The following is a 16786-nucleotide window of genomic DNA, read 5'->3' on the forward strand; positions in this document are numbered from 1 at the left end:
CGAAGCAGCTTTTGCTCGGGGCTCTGTCCGTCCTTCCATTGCTCGGGAACCACGAGTGCTGGCCCGCGCTAGCCCGTTCGGGCCTGTATAAGGGGCTGGGTAAGACGCTGTGGCCTCTCCCCTTTAGACCCATGTGTGCTGGCACGCGCTAGCACTTTCGGGCCTGTGTAAGGGGCTGGGTAAGACTCTGGCCTCTCCGCCTTACACAATCTCAGTGATCACGGAACTTTAAGTCTACCGCTGCGCTGCTTCGCATCCCACATGGTTCCCTTTGGTGGGAGATGGTGTAATTTTTCGTAGAGTGATCGTAATACGCCCTATCAGGAGTCGACCGTTGAGAGTGATTTACATTATTTTATTTCAAATACATCTTATTACGACCTTGCGATGCGAAAGCTTCGTATTTCTGTACGTTAGTATCGTTACACTAATTCTTTTCCGCATATTTTTAGGCGACTATGAATGAGTTGTTGGTTTATTAACGTACGGATTAAAACATGTTGCATAAAAAAAACCTCCGCAAAACCTACCAATACTTCACATCACCGTCATGCATCCCCTTTCGACTCGTGCTCTCAACCTTTTTATTTCTTTTTTAAACGCACTTACACAGCAGCTACTGAAAACTTGGATTTAATCAAAGGTTGTTGCCTGTAACAATAACTTTATTGCGATAGCAATTATATGGACACTTTCAGCGCATTTTATTGCGATAGCAATTATATGGACATTCTCGGCAGATTTTTGCCGTCGCCGTCATGTCCCGGGTATGTATACGTATGTATATATGTAGAAAATGCACAAAGAAAAATAAAGCAGAAGAAAACGATCACGAAGGAAGCGACCAGGGATTCGAACCAGCGACCTCCGCTCCCCAGCGCGCTGCGTTAGACAACTCAACCAAACACCCTGAATGCCCCGGCGAAATAACGGCGAGCTATTTATATGCACCATTTACCGCTTGTGGTCACCACCGGCAGGGAATGGTGGCCGAGGAGACAGTAGGCCTGTGGGATCCATGATTTCGATCTGACTCTGGGCAGAAATCGGCGCTGGATTCTCTCGCAAGTAGGCCATCATTCTTTATTCTACCGTACCGGACGCGCGCGCGAAACACATCGCGCTTGCCATCGACCGGCTCAGTCGTGCTCTATATCGCGCGCCGGAAATGCACCGCGAAGGCCGGCTTGGGCGTCAGCTCCGCCATTCCGACCGCCTGTGCTTTGTGACCGCCTGGAAGTTGGCCGCCATTGCCGTGGGCCGCGCGGACGCTCGCTCATCGAGGGTTTGCCGCTCTGATGAGCTGCGGTCTTGAGACACTGGGCAGAGACCACGCCGCTGCGCTGCGACTCGCCCGAAACGCATTGCGGTGGCCGGCAACGAACTCGGTTGTATGTCGCGCGGTTGAAGAGCACCGGCATAGGCTGGCGGGTGCTTTAGCTAGCCGACTTTAGCTGTGCTTCGGAACTCTGTGGAAATTGGTCGCCATTACCCTCGGCTTCCCCGTCGCTCGCTCGCTCGCAAGCGGCTCGGCGCCGTTCGTGGCGGCGGCAACGCGTTCGCTCGCTCTTCTGTTCGAGGTTCGCTGGCGGCAGCGGCGGCTGACGGGCTTGCTAGAGCTGTGCGACGCCGTTCGCAGGAAACACCGACTCGTTGGCGGTACGGTGGTTGGCGGTGCCTCGGCGTAACGGCTGCGGCTGCTGCACTTGAGCTGTTGCGCTATGTGGCTCGAATGCGTTTTCATGATGTAAGACATCACGGTGAAATTATTGGCATGCCATATTTTATACGTGTGTCTTGTGGGAATCTCGCCCATCGCGAGGCTGGCGTGACACGTGCTGCGCACCAGTGATGCGTGTGGCCCACTCACGGGCTTTAAAAGCGGCAGCCATGGCGTCGCCCGCACAGTCGCTGACGGAAAGCTGTGTGCGCGGGAGGGGTGTCCCCCGCCGGGGCCAAGGTTAGGGTCGAGTGCGTGTGCCCACGTCATTGTACCGCGTATCTTTCGGATAGTTTTCTTAGTGTTATTAAACGTTTATTTTTTACTTCAACCGGCCAGCATCACTTCATTGGCAGCACGACGGCGCGAACCCTTCATTCTTTATTTCACCTTGCACGTATTTGCCATGTGCGTGTGTTTTCATCCTCTCTGTCACGTATGACTAACTATTTGCAATCTTTCTGTGCTTTGCAGGATGCAGCCGTTGTCCACAACGTGCACAATGCTGTACGCCCTGGTGCGTGCTTCCGTTGGAGCAGCTTCGTAAAACGAACTGTACGAGATATGTCAATGCGGCTGTATCGGGCATTTTACGGTGAATTCAATGAAACAGCACAGAAGCTTCATATGTATAAAGAAATATAAAACGTTTCATTGTCCCACTTTTGTCTTCCGTTGTCGCATTGACTGCGAAAGCAGTGATACACGCACGAGTAAATATTTCTCGCGTGTTCTTTTCCGCGCCATTTCTTGCTCACCGCGGAAAGTAATCTGTGGAAAAAGTATTAAGCCTTGCGGATAGTAACATATAAAATCATCTCTGGGTATTAATGAAATATTTGAACTGGGGATAAAGAGTTCAAACGAATGGAGTATTTGAGTAGACCGACCGTTCGTCCGTCGAGGTACAACTCTGGGGACAAACAGCTGCCCGGTAATGTGCAAATGGGAGGACTAAATGTTAGTCCATTGAGGTGACCTTTGGGGACTAACTGTTACCGGTAAGGTGTAAATGTGAGGACTAAATGTTAGTCTATTGAGGTGATCTGTCTGGACTAACTGTTAGGCCCGGCGCCGTTAGTCCTTCGAAGAATTAATGGTTGTGGCGGCCCCATTAGTCCCCCAAAAGGACGAACCACAAACCTTTTTACCACCATTTGCCTTAAAATGTAGGCTCCTTTGCAAGCATAGTACTACGCAAACCACCACCTCGAACACATACTGTAATATTGCTACAGATAGCTCTCCCAAAGAGTGGTAGACGCATTCTTCTGGTGAAGCCAGAATTAGTTCACCATATTTTTGTTTTACTCAAAAAGCAAAAAAGTACACTGCCTAAATTTACTATGTAAATGGTGACTTTCGAAGTGTTAATAGAGAAGAGCCCAAATTTTTCAAACATTCTTTAGAAAACTGCAGTTCGGGTGAGCAGCCTGGAAGCTGCTCTTACAAGACATATTCACAACGCCTTGTATAAATAAAAAAAGGGTCCACAATGATCCTTTTGTTCTAACGTGCGTGCGCCGGACGTGCCAGACAGTTGTCCGTGAAGTGAGCTAGCGTATCTTGACTCGGCGAAGTGTTTCTGTGTGCAGTAGACCAACGTTAAAATAAATATTATATTTACAACGTACGGCGTGATCTGAAAGAATGACTCACTCGCACGGAAATCCGCAGCGTCTCTCGCACTCCACGAGCGCCACTGGTCGACTCCGGGGCAGCACACAATTCTCTGCGAAATGAGGTATACCCATGACGCTACTTCGCTTAGCCGAGCACTTTCCTTTCTTTTTAGGTTACGACATCATTATGTTTACAATTACATGCCCTAGATGGCTAAAAAAAATCAAGATGAGCCGTGCGTTTTCCTTCGCGTAATCTCCATATCTTAGCCCAAAGGTGTGTTCGCTTTACTCATTAGCAAAGAATAATTTCTTCATAAAATGCTGTAAAAGACAAAACATATAGCCAGGTGGTTCCACTTCTAACACCTCCGCGGTAGCAGTCGACTCAGGTCGTCGTAATTCAGAAGCTGTTTTCCACGTCTGTACTGAAGCGTATACGGAAATCCGCCGAGATGGAATGCGCTGCGCCCTCTACGGGCAGCTCCTAACGCTGCCGCTGGCCGACCCACTCTCTGCTGTCCCAGGAGTGGTTCGTGGTCGGTAACCAAGATGAAGTTGAGGTAACCTGGACGCTCGTTCCGCCACACACAAAGGCGAGAGAATCGTGCTCAAGTAACGAATAACTCTCTTCTTTGGTTATCGTTCCAGACCGGAACGCAATGGGTTTCTTCTGAACGCCGTCTGTGTGAGGAAACACAGCGATAATTCCTTGCTGCCAAGTATTTCTGCTTAAGTGGTCTGTCAGGGTCGTCCTATGCAAAAAGCAGCTATGCCGCAGAACTTGTTTCCTAAATAAATATATGCCTCCTGAGCGCCTCCCTAGAGCCATCGTGTTCCCTTATCTCGTAACTTATTTAGCAATGCAAGAAGCGAACCCATGTAGGGCACGAGCTTCTAATGGAGTAAGAAACATGATGCAAAAACATGAGCTTCTAATGAAGAAAAAGAAAACTTCTCAGCATTTCGCGGGCTCGGTGTCTCGCGAATCATTCTACTCGCTTCTCAATCATACGCGCGCCTTCGCGGTCGATTATATGGCCGAGGTACGCTACTGCTGCTCGACAAAAACTGCACAACTTTATCGTCTGCTTCCCTCTGTGCTTAAGGAAACATTGCAGAATTTGCGCAAGTTTTCTTTATTGTCATGGTTTTTCACTACCGAAACGTCGTCAGGGAATGACTGCACATCTGTTAGGCCTGACAAAGCATCTATGTTATCCGTAATAATAATTTTTGGGGTTTAACGTGTCAAAACCAAGATATGATTATCCACTGGAATATCGCAGCTATCCAGGCTGTACCGAAAGACAGCCGGTTAAAAGCAAGTAATCCATCCTGGAATCCCGATGTGAACCTGGCTATAAGCATTTAATGGGCTCAGTGTGCTGATATCCCCGCAATAAATACATGCAAAATTATCGTCAATGACAGGCAGAACAGGTAAAGTTTGCAGGCCACCTTATATCGCCATATATACAGACCGCGCCGTCCTTCTTTAAGTTCAGCTCAATATGTGTAGCCCAACCCGTGTCCTTCGCAGGTGACAGTATTCGAGGTGTTGGCACTGTATCGATAAAGTTAAAATAGTGTGGCGCAAGGAAAAAAGAAACGAATAATACTTACAAACATCATAATATTGATAACTGGTGGGTTTTAACATCCCAAAACCCCGATATGATTATGAGGGACGCTGTAGTGTAGGGCTCCGGAAATTTTGACCACCTGGGGTTCTTCAACGTGCACCTAAATTTAAGTACATGGGCCTCAAGCATTTTAGCTTTCATTGAAAATGCGGCCGGGATTCAATCCCGCGGCCTTCGGGTCAGCAGTCGAGCACCATAACCACTAGACCATCGTGGCGGGCCTTACAAAACATCAGCGCCACTTCTTTGATCTGCAGGCGTACTGGGCACCCGCTAATTTAGCTAACTTCCATGACCAAGACATATTGTAACTCAGAAAGAACAGCATTCATGGCCCCCCGAAATGGATCTCTCCTGCGGAATCCTTGTGCGACGTTGACACGCCGATCACTGCCAATTTGTATAAGCGCTGCAAAGAACGAGGATATGCAATGAAGGAGGCATCTGACGACACACACACCGCTCCTTCGTTGTGTGTCCTTGTTCTTTGCTGCGCCAAGTGAAAATGATGTACCAACAAACCTTACCGAGTGTCTCGATAGGGTTTGTGCCATTTTGCGCCAGTGAAGAATGTTTATCAGCAAGTGACTACAAGAGTAGAAAACTGCGACGAGCAACAAAAAACAAAAACAAAACACGCAACAAGAAAACAAAAGAAACAGTGTTGTGACAGGAAGAAAAATTGTGGAAGGGCGCATCAAGTAGGAAAGGTGTTTCAGCTCCACTAACATGAAGCCTGGGGAGGGGCGAAAAAGCATGCAGTGTGCGCCGGTGTTTCCCACAGCAAAATCGCTGCTAATGGGCAATGACAGACAAAAAAAGAAGAAGAAATGACAGAAAAAGAATATGAAGGGCCTGACCAAAATAATTAATATCATAAGATCAATTATTGGCCAATCCCCCGGAGTAGGTGTGAGCCATGTGGCAGAGGGTACAACCAAGGTAATTCGCCCCATTGTTTTGACAAAGATTCTTTTGATGAGGCACTAGTGGTGCCATGCCTGAAACCGGGCAGGCGGGGAAGGGCCTTTCAGCTCCACTAACAAAGTCGGAAAACTGCGTCGAAATGAATGTTACCCTAAGGTGTTTCTTCTTCTTCGTCCCTACATACCCGGTTTCAGTTCCAGATGGCATGTAGGAAAGGGCGTTTCAGCTCCACTAAGGTCGTCAGCTATTTGTTGGGCTAACTGCTGCCTTCTTCATTTTAGTGGACTGGTGGCGAGTAAAGCACCATCACTTTGCAGATATGTTTCAAGAGGTGGTGTTTCAAATAGATGACTTATTATCCTAGAGACCTACGTTTGTGCCTCTGGATTTAGATAAGGACTTGAGCGCCTTGGTAAATTTCGTCGAGGATTCTGACACCACTGCTAAGCCAAATATAATATTTCAGGCAGCAACAACGAACCTTTAACTCGTAATATGCATAGTAAAGACCGGTGACGAGTAGTGGGATATAACCATTTTTGTGGCTCGTGCCTGTTTATGATGGCACGTGACGACGCCATTACACGCCGACAACCCGAGATCCTAAGGTGCTTCGCCCCTTAAAGCATGTGACAACAAGGTGCGTGATCACAACTGAGGCTCTTGAGCACGGAAGCTTCGGGGAGTTTGTATGGCATGATAACTTCACAGTGTGAAAAAGAGCGAAAAAAGAGCATTTTTCGTCTGTCCTTGTTCTTTTGGTGATGTCATCTTGTTCCAACAAATGAGGTGTGAAGGTAGCTAATTTCTCTGTCAAAGAGTGCTACTGATGGCGCATTAACACAGGCTGCTCCCCTTTTGTGAATTATGTCTGTCTCAGAAGTTTCGCACGCACGTTGATCCTGATATTACTTGAGAATTAGCACATTGTCAAGCAAAGGGGAGCAGCCGCATAATGTATAATGAATAGCCAAGTTACTGCCTTTTGTTGCTGTTAAAGAATTAGCATGCTCGCGCATTCTCTCATTTATGCACCGTCCGGTTTGTCCTACGTGTGATTTTCCGCGCGATAATGGAATGCCATAAACGACGCTTTTCACGTATTCAGTGAAACGATTTCTATGCTTCTTGTCACAGCAAGAGGAGATTGTTTCATTCCTGTTCACCTCCCTGCATATGGAGGCCAGACGGTTTGGAGCGGAAAACAAAACTCGTACACCTACTCTGCCAGTAGTCTTCTTGAACCTGTGAGAAGCCGTGAATGTAGGGAACGTCAGCCAAGCGCGAGAGTGTGCGCTCGTTCGGCCTCCTATATCTGGTAGTTCTAAGACTGACGAGCAATTCTTCAGCTAGGCAGATCAAAAGCGCACTATGGAATCCAGCGTTCCTCAAGCGGTCCACCTGGTTCATGAAACTGGCTTCTGTCTGATGAGATCACGATCGGACGAGGGCGCTTCTCATGGTAAAATAGGCTATTCCTCGTTTAACTAGCTTAGAGTGCGCAGGAGAATACAGAAGCAAATTATCCTGAGACCGCGGAAAATACAGCCAGCTAATGTGATCTTCATGGACCATGAGCAGCAAATCCACGCCTCAGTTGAGCTTTATTTGTGATTACGCAGCTGAGAAAAAAGTGAGACCTATGTGTCCCATCGACCCATGACATGTCTTTGAAAAAGTGGGACAACACCTGTCGCATTGTCTCATGAGCGCACCAAGCCGTAATTCTTCGCCAAATTTCTTGTACGAAAACACTCGAAGCAAGTGGTACAGAGGGACACTTCAGAAACTGTGCAAAAAAAGAAATTCAGGTGCAACTCATTTCCAGCAATGATACACAATGTGCGCCTGCGCCTGTTGTGCTGTGCCAGCGGTTCTGTCTGACCTCTTCGCATACACTAACCGTTTTAGCTCCTTTCTGTCTATTCTGTTGGCGCAGATACGGAAGAGCACCTCACTTATGCCTGAATTTGCGCCCATATATAATACTGCGGCTACGAAATAAGGCAAGCCACATCAATATGGTGTCACTCAGGGCTGGGCAGAGATACTCGGAAAAGTATTCCGGATTACAGATATCGAAATACATGCGCTGGAAGTCTAAAATACAGATACTGAGATACATTTCTCTTTGACGTAACGGGCTATTTTGGAGATACATTTGCGAAAAGACGAAAAAAGTATTCCGGAATACAGATACAGGAATACAAATACAGTTACTGGAATACGTTTTATTTAGGGGATGCTGTTACTTCGAAAAAGACATTTTTAAATGCAGCATAACATTTTGAATATTGTAGCAGCGTATTGAAACATGCAAGTAAACCATATCGCCCGAATCAATAACAAACATTGGTATCTTGAGAGAAAGCATACATTTATTTAACACTGAAGACCTGCTTTGCTGAAAAGGTTGTTCTGTTCACTGCACTCAGGCAACCTCAGCTTGTCAGTCTATATACTAGACAACATCCGTTTGGCTTCAACACAAGACTCGCGAACTCGCGAAATGGCTGACCACCGAAAAAAATTACGGGTGCTGCACCAGCCATGAGCGATAGCGACTTTGTCGGCAAAACTGACAATATTGCCTCCGCGTTTGTGCCATTAGCGGCGTCGGGCGCTTTACTACATGGGCAATTCTTTGCGTGTGGGGAACCCTTCGCCACCCTCTCTGTGTCGCCGACCGGGTGGCGCGCATTTCCCTTGCTTAGCACAAAAAAGTGTCCCTTTTCACTTCGCAAACACGTGTGATCATTTCCGACAAAAAGTAACGAGATACGAAGAAACTTGTGTTTCTTCGTTTTTCAGTGTGGTCGTGATTTCCGCGCAAAAAAGTAACGAGATACCCGCGGCCAACGAAAGTATCGCGATACAATCGATACATCGTAGAATTATTTTACTACAGAAATACAGATACATTTTTCAAATGTATCTTGATACAGAAATACAGATACTCAATAGCATCTTAGACATACTAACGCGATACTCTTGTATCGCGATACTGCCCAGCCCTGGTGTCATTGAATGCACTGAATCCTGTAAATGCATTCATGAACTCCATCCAGGTCTGAAGTATTGGGTCTTCTCTTAAGCTTTGCATATCTGTGTTCTCTTTCGCTTCCTGACTCTCTAGAGCATCGATCTCGTCATTCCTTTCTTTCGGGCCTCCATTTCAGGAACAATGTCTTAGCCCCAGCTTTTAGTCTCATTGCCACTAATACCGCAGTAGCAAAATAGGACAAAAATGAACTTTAAGGTCTTTTCCGTCATCAAGCGTTCTTTTAAGGTAATAATGTCCATCGAACTTGAAAACACATTTATGTGTACTTGTTATGTAGGTAGGCTCAGCAAGGAACTGCTTCATTTTTCTTTCAAGTACGCTTCGACACGATCGTTGGTCGATGTACTGCTCCAATTTTGAAACAAAATATATAGTTCTCTGCTAGAACTACCTCTCGGTACTCAGAAAAGGAGAAACGTACCATAAGTCTACAATTATAGCTATCTTGCACGCAAAGGAACAGCAGTTTTAAAAACATTTTTACAGAACAAAACAAACTTAGACTAAGTGTATCACCGATACCATGTATCGTAAACATATGAAATATTTTTTCTTCGTTTCCTAAATGTTTCTCCCCCATGGCAGCATAAAAGCATGGCGCTGATGGCAACGTGGAGTGGCAGAGGACGCTTTTACTGAAAAACAAATTGGGACAGATTCGTCCCATTATCCCTCAAAGGGTGTACCAATCACAGGAGCGAAATTTCTTTCCCAAGCAAGGCAACACAGGGGCGGGTAACACAGTTTTCTTTTTGCTTCTCAATGAATCTTTCTTTTCGTTACTGCACTTTTATTTAGCAAACACTGATGTGAGGTTCTGCGATAAAACGTACGTACATTCAGGAAAAGGGAGTATGCATCGGGTCGAAGGTAGCCCCGATCGTAGTAACATGTTCATGGGCAGCATAGACAGAGATCTGGCAAGGTGTCTAGAAGGTGTAGTCTACAAGGTCTACAGATATGTGGAGGACTATTTAATTTCAGGCTGTGAAGTTCACAAGGGTGTATTCATAAGAGCGGTGTTAGAGGCTTTTAATACACGCGACAAAGGATTAACTTTTACTTCTGAAATGCCGCTGGAAAACAAGCTTCCATTTCTGGATTTGAAACTAGAATTTTAATCAGACCTGTCTGTTGGACCTTTTCGCCTCGGGCTAAGAAGCCGCTCACGAATTTTGCTTCAAACCTTTCTAAGCTGGTCAATAGTGGCGTAATCATAAATTGTTTTCGGTTTGCACAACGCTCATGGAGTGTTTCACAAACAGGTTGCTCAACTGGAGGACGCAGGGTATCAGCTATCTGTGATGCAGGCTACACGCGGCAGGCTAATACAAAACCTTAAACAAAAAAGAGCCATTTTTCGAAAAAGATAGACAGATTTAATCTAGCTCAAAGGTGGCCGTGATCCCTTGTGTGGACGGGTTATCTCACAGAATAAAAAAGGTAGCTGGAAATTACGATGTTAAAGTGGTGTAGTAGGCCAAGAACAACATCGGAGGTGTGTGTTGTTTCGTTAATCAGAAATTCGAGAAACTGAACGGTGTACAGGAAGACTTTAGTATTGAACACAAGCACCAGTTTGATAAATGTGCAAACAATGCAGTGTACCATACGCCTTTGACGTGTGGTCGTGTGTTCGTAGGCACACTGGCACATGTATAAACACGAGGCTAAGGGCACACATGTCGAGTCCGAAAGGTCGCCCTGGCACACATTTAGCGTTGCATTGCAGTGAGTGCGCATGCATGCCTTGTTTTAGCAGCACCAGGACTGAATACAAGCATCGCAATCAAACTTCGAGGGAGTTAGTGGAAGCCTTTTACATTGAGAAGCAAAAAGTGTTTTAGCCACCCCTCTATTGTCTTGCCTGGGAAAGAAATTTCGTTCCCGTAATCGGTACATTGAAGGGGCCCTACGACTCTTTTCCAAGTAGCGATGGATGGCTTCACTAAAGAAGTTTATTGCCTCGCGAATCGACCGCCGCAAAATGTTTAGAATCCGTCCAGTACGAGCGGAGTTACAAAGATTTGTCGCAGGCTGTAATTGCTTTCTCTCCTCTCGGCCCGACGGAAGCGCTGGAAGCTAAGCAGGGAATGATGGCACGGGGGAAGAAGATACGTCACGTGTGTCTCGTGACCTTGAGCACTCTTTCCTTTTTTTTCTCTTCGAACGCGCGGCGTGCATTCAGTGCAATCGCGGACGCGCGTGGGCAAGTGGCGGCCTTCCGCGGCGGCCACAGTAACTACCGAGCGCGCCATGTTCAAATCAGCCAATTGCGTAGAACTTGAGTAAATGACGCAGTGATTTTGAGTAAATAGCAACATTTGTCGAAAGAAGAGGAAGCAATTTTTAACTGACTTCGAGATTTTTTTGTGAAGGTCAGGCCGCGTGCTGCGCCATAATGTTTGGCTCGCGTGTTCTCGGGAGCCTCGACAACCGATCGGCAGCGTTTTCTGACCATGCTGAAAAAGCGTTGCAGGGCCCCTTTAAGGCATGTGATCACAAGCAGTGTCATGAGCGCTTTTCATGAGTTTTGTACCAGAACGTGCCGATCGGAGGGTTGTTAAGTGAATGTTTTCGAAAAAATGAACCAGTTGTTAGATGGCACTCATCTTTGAGTATCTCTTCTCTGTTTCCGTGCTTGCGCGAATTCATTAAGATGAATATGTTCCAACTAGGCCGAATCGCAGTATTGCTCCAAGAAAGAGTACACGTGATAGATCCTGTGTACATTATTTCTTCATCCTGTCGTTGTAAGAGCCGATTAACCATGTTTCATCGAGCCAGTAACCAAATAGCCTGTCTCAATATCTCAATGTCCACGCCTTCTTCGTGTTTTTGGAAGGCACATTTCAAGCAGTAAAAGTGGTCCTAAACTAAGTTCATTCGTGTGTATGTAATTATAATCACTGAATATCTTTGTTTGTCCATCATTATTCTTTTTCTTCTAGCGCATGATTTTTCATTTCATGTTGGCTTAATAACGATGATGTGGGGTTATTTTCTTCTCTACTATTGCACTGTATCAAGGACGAGGTTATTCTAGCACAAACCAAAAAAGGCAAAAGCAGCACCAACAGCCACCGCTGTCCATTCAACCAGTACGCGACGGGTCATCTGCATAGGACTCATACTTCTAAATATCGAAGGCGCTCGCTCATACCTGCGACGGCTCACTCTGACAAACACTTCGCACAAAAGCCTTTGGACTATTTGTAGAATAGAAACAAGTCTATTTTTACTTAGTGAAATACGCCAGACTTCATTTTACCGCATGCATCGCATGCGGCAAGCCAGTAAAGATGACGCATGTCGCCAATCGGAGAATGCGGCAAAAAGGCGCAACTACCATGATGCTCAAATGGAAAAATTTAAAGGAGCATACGATAATTTCAAAGCAGACTTTGTGGACAGACATTCGGGATTTATTTGCAGGGTGTGAACGGCTAAGGCTAGAAACTTTCTCTCACCCAGTGGCGTGCGCTAAACACCTTCGCTGCTCATTCACATTCACAAAGTGGCTCAGAATTGTTTGCTGTTTTTACAGTATTTTACATAATGTTACACTTTCTCAACCTGTTCCAGTTTCCATCCACCTTCCCCTGCTTCGTATGTATACGAAGTTTTTCGAAATATACATTTCATGCTCACTGAAAAAAAAAAGAGACGGACAATCCGATTGCCGCTTCGAACGTGTCGATCAAAATGCACCAAGTCATGAATATACACTTTATAGTAGCGCAGGTAAAGTCAACTTTTTGTCGAGAAGATGGCAGCTGTAGCACATCCTACGCTTGAATATTATGCCGTCCTTGTTGTTTTACGGGGAGATATTGAGCGAACTCTCACCCATTTCCTTGGCCGTGCAGCCAGACTCGTTTACCCTGTTTCGGAAGGCGTAGCCCTGGTCCACGCAGTGGCACATGTTCCATGTGATATTCATTTGACACTCTTCCAGGCAGATCTGCGGTGTAAAAAATGAAGCCGTAAATACTACTAGGCGGGCAGCGCCACTAATAATGTAGAAAATGCTCACAATGCCACGCATTACAGAGAAACCGAACTCAAAGATGGCGACATTCCCCGCAGCGGTACACAGCTGACCAGAATTTTAGACGACGCCTACGCCCTAACACGGTGACAATTTCCGGGATGGTGTCCGCATGCTTCCGGCTAGAACTATTGTCATTAAATCTACATGCATCGTACGCACGCGCTCTCAAAGCAACGTCGCCTGCTCATGTGGATTTTTTCTCATGATCTACAGTATACCCTGGCCGTGTAGACCTGCACCGAACGGTCTGTAGAGTCTTCTGTGCAGCCAATCGGATTTCCTGCGACAGTATCTAGACAGCTCGAACAATGCGAAAGACCACGAAGGCTCTTTATTGCACAGAAGTATACCATGGAGCATCAGATTATGACAGAGTAATCTCCGAAATTTCACCGCTTGCATTAATCATTACTTCTGCGTTCTGCTTACGATATGCTAATCATGATTTAAAAGCATTTCAAAGGAGAGCGTCACTGCCCCTTCGAAGCAGTGACGTTCTCATTTGCTCTCGTTTGATAGTCGTGCCCTCTAGTGGCAATCGTAAGTGTAAGCACGCTTATCCCTTATCCACGTGGTTTCTCAATGGTACGCATCGCACGCCGTGTTGCGCCGTCATACAGTGCTGCGTGAACAGGGCTAGGCAAAGATACATTGAAATTGTATCGCTATACGATACAGACACTCAGGCAAGAAGTATTGTAGATACAGATACAAGATACCACAACGCTGATTGCATCCGATACGATACATTGCAATTGTATCTTAAGATACTTTAATACACAAATTTGTAATTATATATTTCTATATTGTAGCAAAAACGCCTACGCACAAAATGTTCGCTTGAAAATTTATTAACTGCGACTAATTTTCTTTCATTTGAATGAAATGTATGTGAGTATTCCAAACGTTTCGTATTCTTGCTCAAGATATATTAGTTTCATTCCGGACCAGCTTACTGGCGTTTCTTTAGCTGCTTAACATGACAGCTCTCTACACTCTTAGCAAACGACCGCTTAAAACAACGCATATAAGTCGGAAAGTAGGTCAAATTTTCGACGCTTATAAATGGCTCTCTAAGCGGCCTACTTATACGGCTCTCTTATGCGGCCCTTCTTCATGCCGCCTCTGGCTAAGCGGCTCTTTCTTATGCGGCCTAAGTTTATGCGGCTCTTCCATATCCGAGGCCATCTCGTTACCAGAAGGCCGTTTAAAAGTGACCGCTTAAAGTAACGCATACCGTCGATTTGGTTAAGCGGTATTTCAGGTGAAATCTGTCCGGCTTATATACGGTTCAATATGCGGTCGAAATATATGTGGTACTTTTCGCAAATTTCTAGAAAAAAAAAGAAATTCTTCTATATTGTAGTTGGTCGTGGAGTGTTCCTCTTTTTTTTTCTTTTGTTCTTTTCAGCCTTCCAACTCACGAATATGCATTTACACATCACCAGAACACTGCACAGAGTCATAAACCATGTATCAACACACACACTTCACCACGGGGATTTGAACCCAGGCCAACCGCGTGACAAGCAGACACTGTAACCACTACGCCACCGCACCACACGATCTGGGTGGACTTACGCGGCTTTATATATGCACTTCACGTTATCTTGGACGATTTTATGATCGGTTACAACGCTATAATTATGCATATGTGAGATGCATCGTTCGCGTATATATGCGCGTGTATACGTGTACACGACCTTAAGCGAACCCTCGCGGGCAGTCACAGTCAGTTTGTGTGTGGAATTATGTTTCTCGTCCGACGGCTTGCGCATCCTGCACGAAGACAGAGGTGAACCATGAACGACGCGTTTCCGAGTGCATATCCATTTGCCGGCATCATACAGCAGCCAAACGTGCCCTGACGTGCAACCATAGAAAAGTATTCTGCGATGTTTGACGCAGTACAGGCGGTGGAAGTCAGCTGATCTCATCTCCACTCGGCGAAGTAGTCTCCCACGTCCTTCGCGGGCATCGCGTTGATGTCGGTGCAGAGGTGCAGAGCTTCATCTCAGGGAATCGGATTAAAACACATAATCGCTTATTCGCGCAACAGATGGGTTTGGTGTAGTGCAGCGCGTACGGGGCGACGGACCAGCTTTCAGAACGCGCGCGCTCATTTCTAACGTTGTTGTTGAGTCGAAAGAACAACGAGCCTTCGCAGAAAAAGAATGCAGTCACCCGAGCTCGAGGCTGACGGCGCCGACGAGCGATGCCGTGGAATTGTGATGCTGGGGAGGATGGCGGGTCTGAGGTTGTTCGTTCTCGTGGTTCGTTCGTTGTTGACAGTTGGAAGTGATGCTCCCCTTGGCTTCCACAAACGGTGAAACGTATAGTGCATGACTGGCGCGGAAAGAGCACGCATTAAATCGCTTGCATCACCCGTTAGAACATATGTTTCCTGCCAAGCGTCGCATCAAAAGAAGCTAGCAATGCTTGAAATCGAATGAAGTCACAATATGATCCAGCTTTCAAGGATAAAACCATGATATTTCTTCAAAAGTCAGAAGTGGCCTGTAGGATTCAGAAGGATCATGTGAACAATTATACTGAATAATGCAAAGATTAACTTCAAACATTCTAATATTTAATGGGTGCTGTTAAATCTAAATAACAACCCCAAATTAAATATGCACTTGTTTTGCACCTTGAAGGTTCATGAACGTTAAGCTCTACAACATGTCTCAGTTGACCGCATATCAGCGCCGAAGAGCGGTCTGGTGGAGGCCCTGTGTTGGGGAACAAGGCAGGTGGAAGGTTGTTTTCGTATTTCACCCGTTGTCGACGAGTGAAAGTGATTACTTCCTTGGCTACGAGATGTGATCTGAGCGACAAGAGCCAGTATTACTTCACTCCACGTGATCCACTCGAGTATGCGTTGAGCTTAACGACGCTTTAATGTATAGACTAGCAAAATGCTAAAAGTGGCTAAACTAGGGCAGTAATCTTGACTTCTAGGAATAAATAATCGCCTGTCTTAAAAATGTGCACTCAGTAGCATCCTGCTTGATTCGGATCACGGGACGCGACATGTAAGCGTATAATACTAAATAGTCCATATAGAGGAACAATTCTTATACTCAATACGTGTCATAATTGCAAGTAAGAGCTGCAAATAAAAAGCACGCTTTCACACAAATAGCACACCCATAAATGTTGAGCTTTACGTGTCCCAGTCAACCTCCCTCATGTTCCATAACAGGGGCGTAGCCAGAAATTTTTTTCGGGGGGGAGGAGGGTTCAACCATACTTTATGTATGTTCATGCATGTGTTTGTATGCGTGCGTGTATATATACGCAAGCAAAATTGAAAATTTGTGTGTGTGTGTGTGGGGGGGGGGGGGGGGGGGGGGGTTGAACCCCTCCATCACCCGAAAAATCACCCTGGCTAAGCCCCTGCTCCATACCATGTAGCTTTGCGTGCACTTTTATTTAAATATCAACTGTCATGCAACATCCTTAGCTTTGGCTAGTACAGCAGCTAATACAAACTGTGCTTGAGAATTCAAGATTTATTGCCCGTACCAACACCAGGTCTACACAAAAACATTCTGTAGTAGTTCAAGTGCAAGTGTTGCTGCTTTTTTTCAGATTTAGCAGCTCATATAGCGGTGGCTCACAAAAGCATGCAGACATACACATGTCTAATGTGCAGCTGTTATTCTTTGATACGAAGAACTGCACGAAATAAACTGACACAAGGAGACGCATGGACAAGCGTCTTCCTTGTGCCAGTTTATTTCGCGCAGT

Source organism: Rhipicephalus sanguineus, chromosome 4 (genome assembly GCF_013339695.2).
Source record: "Rhipicephalus sanguineus isolate Rsan-2018 chromosome 4, BIME_Rsan_1.4, whole genome shotgun sequence".
Taxonomy (NCBI): domain Eukaryota; kingdom Metazoa; phylum Arthropoda; class Arachnida; order Ixodida; family Ixodidae; genus Rhipicephalus; species Rhipicephalus sanguineus.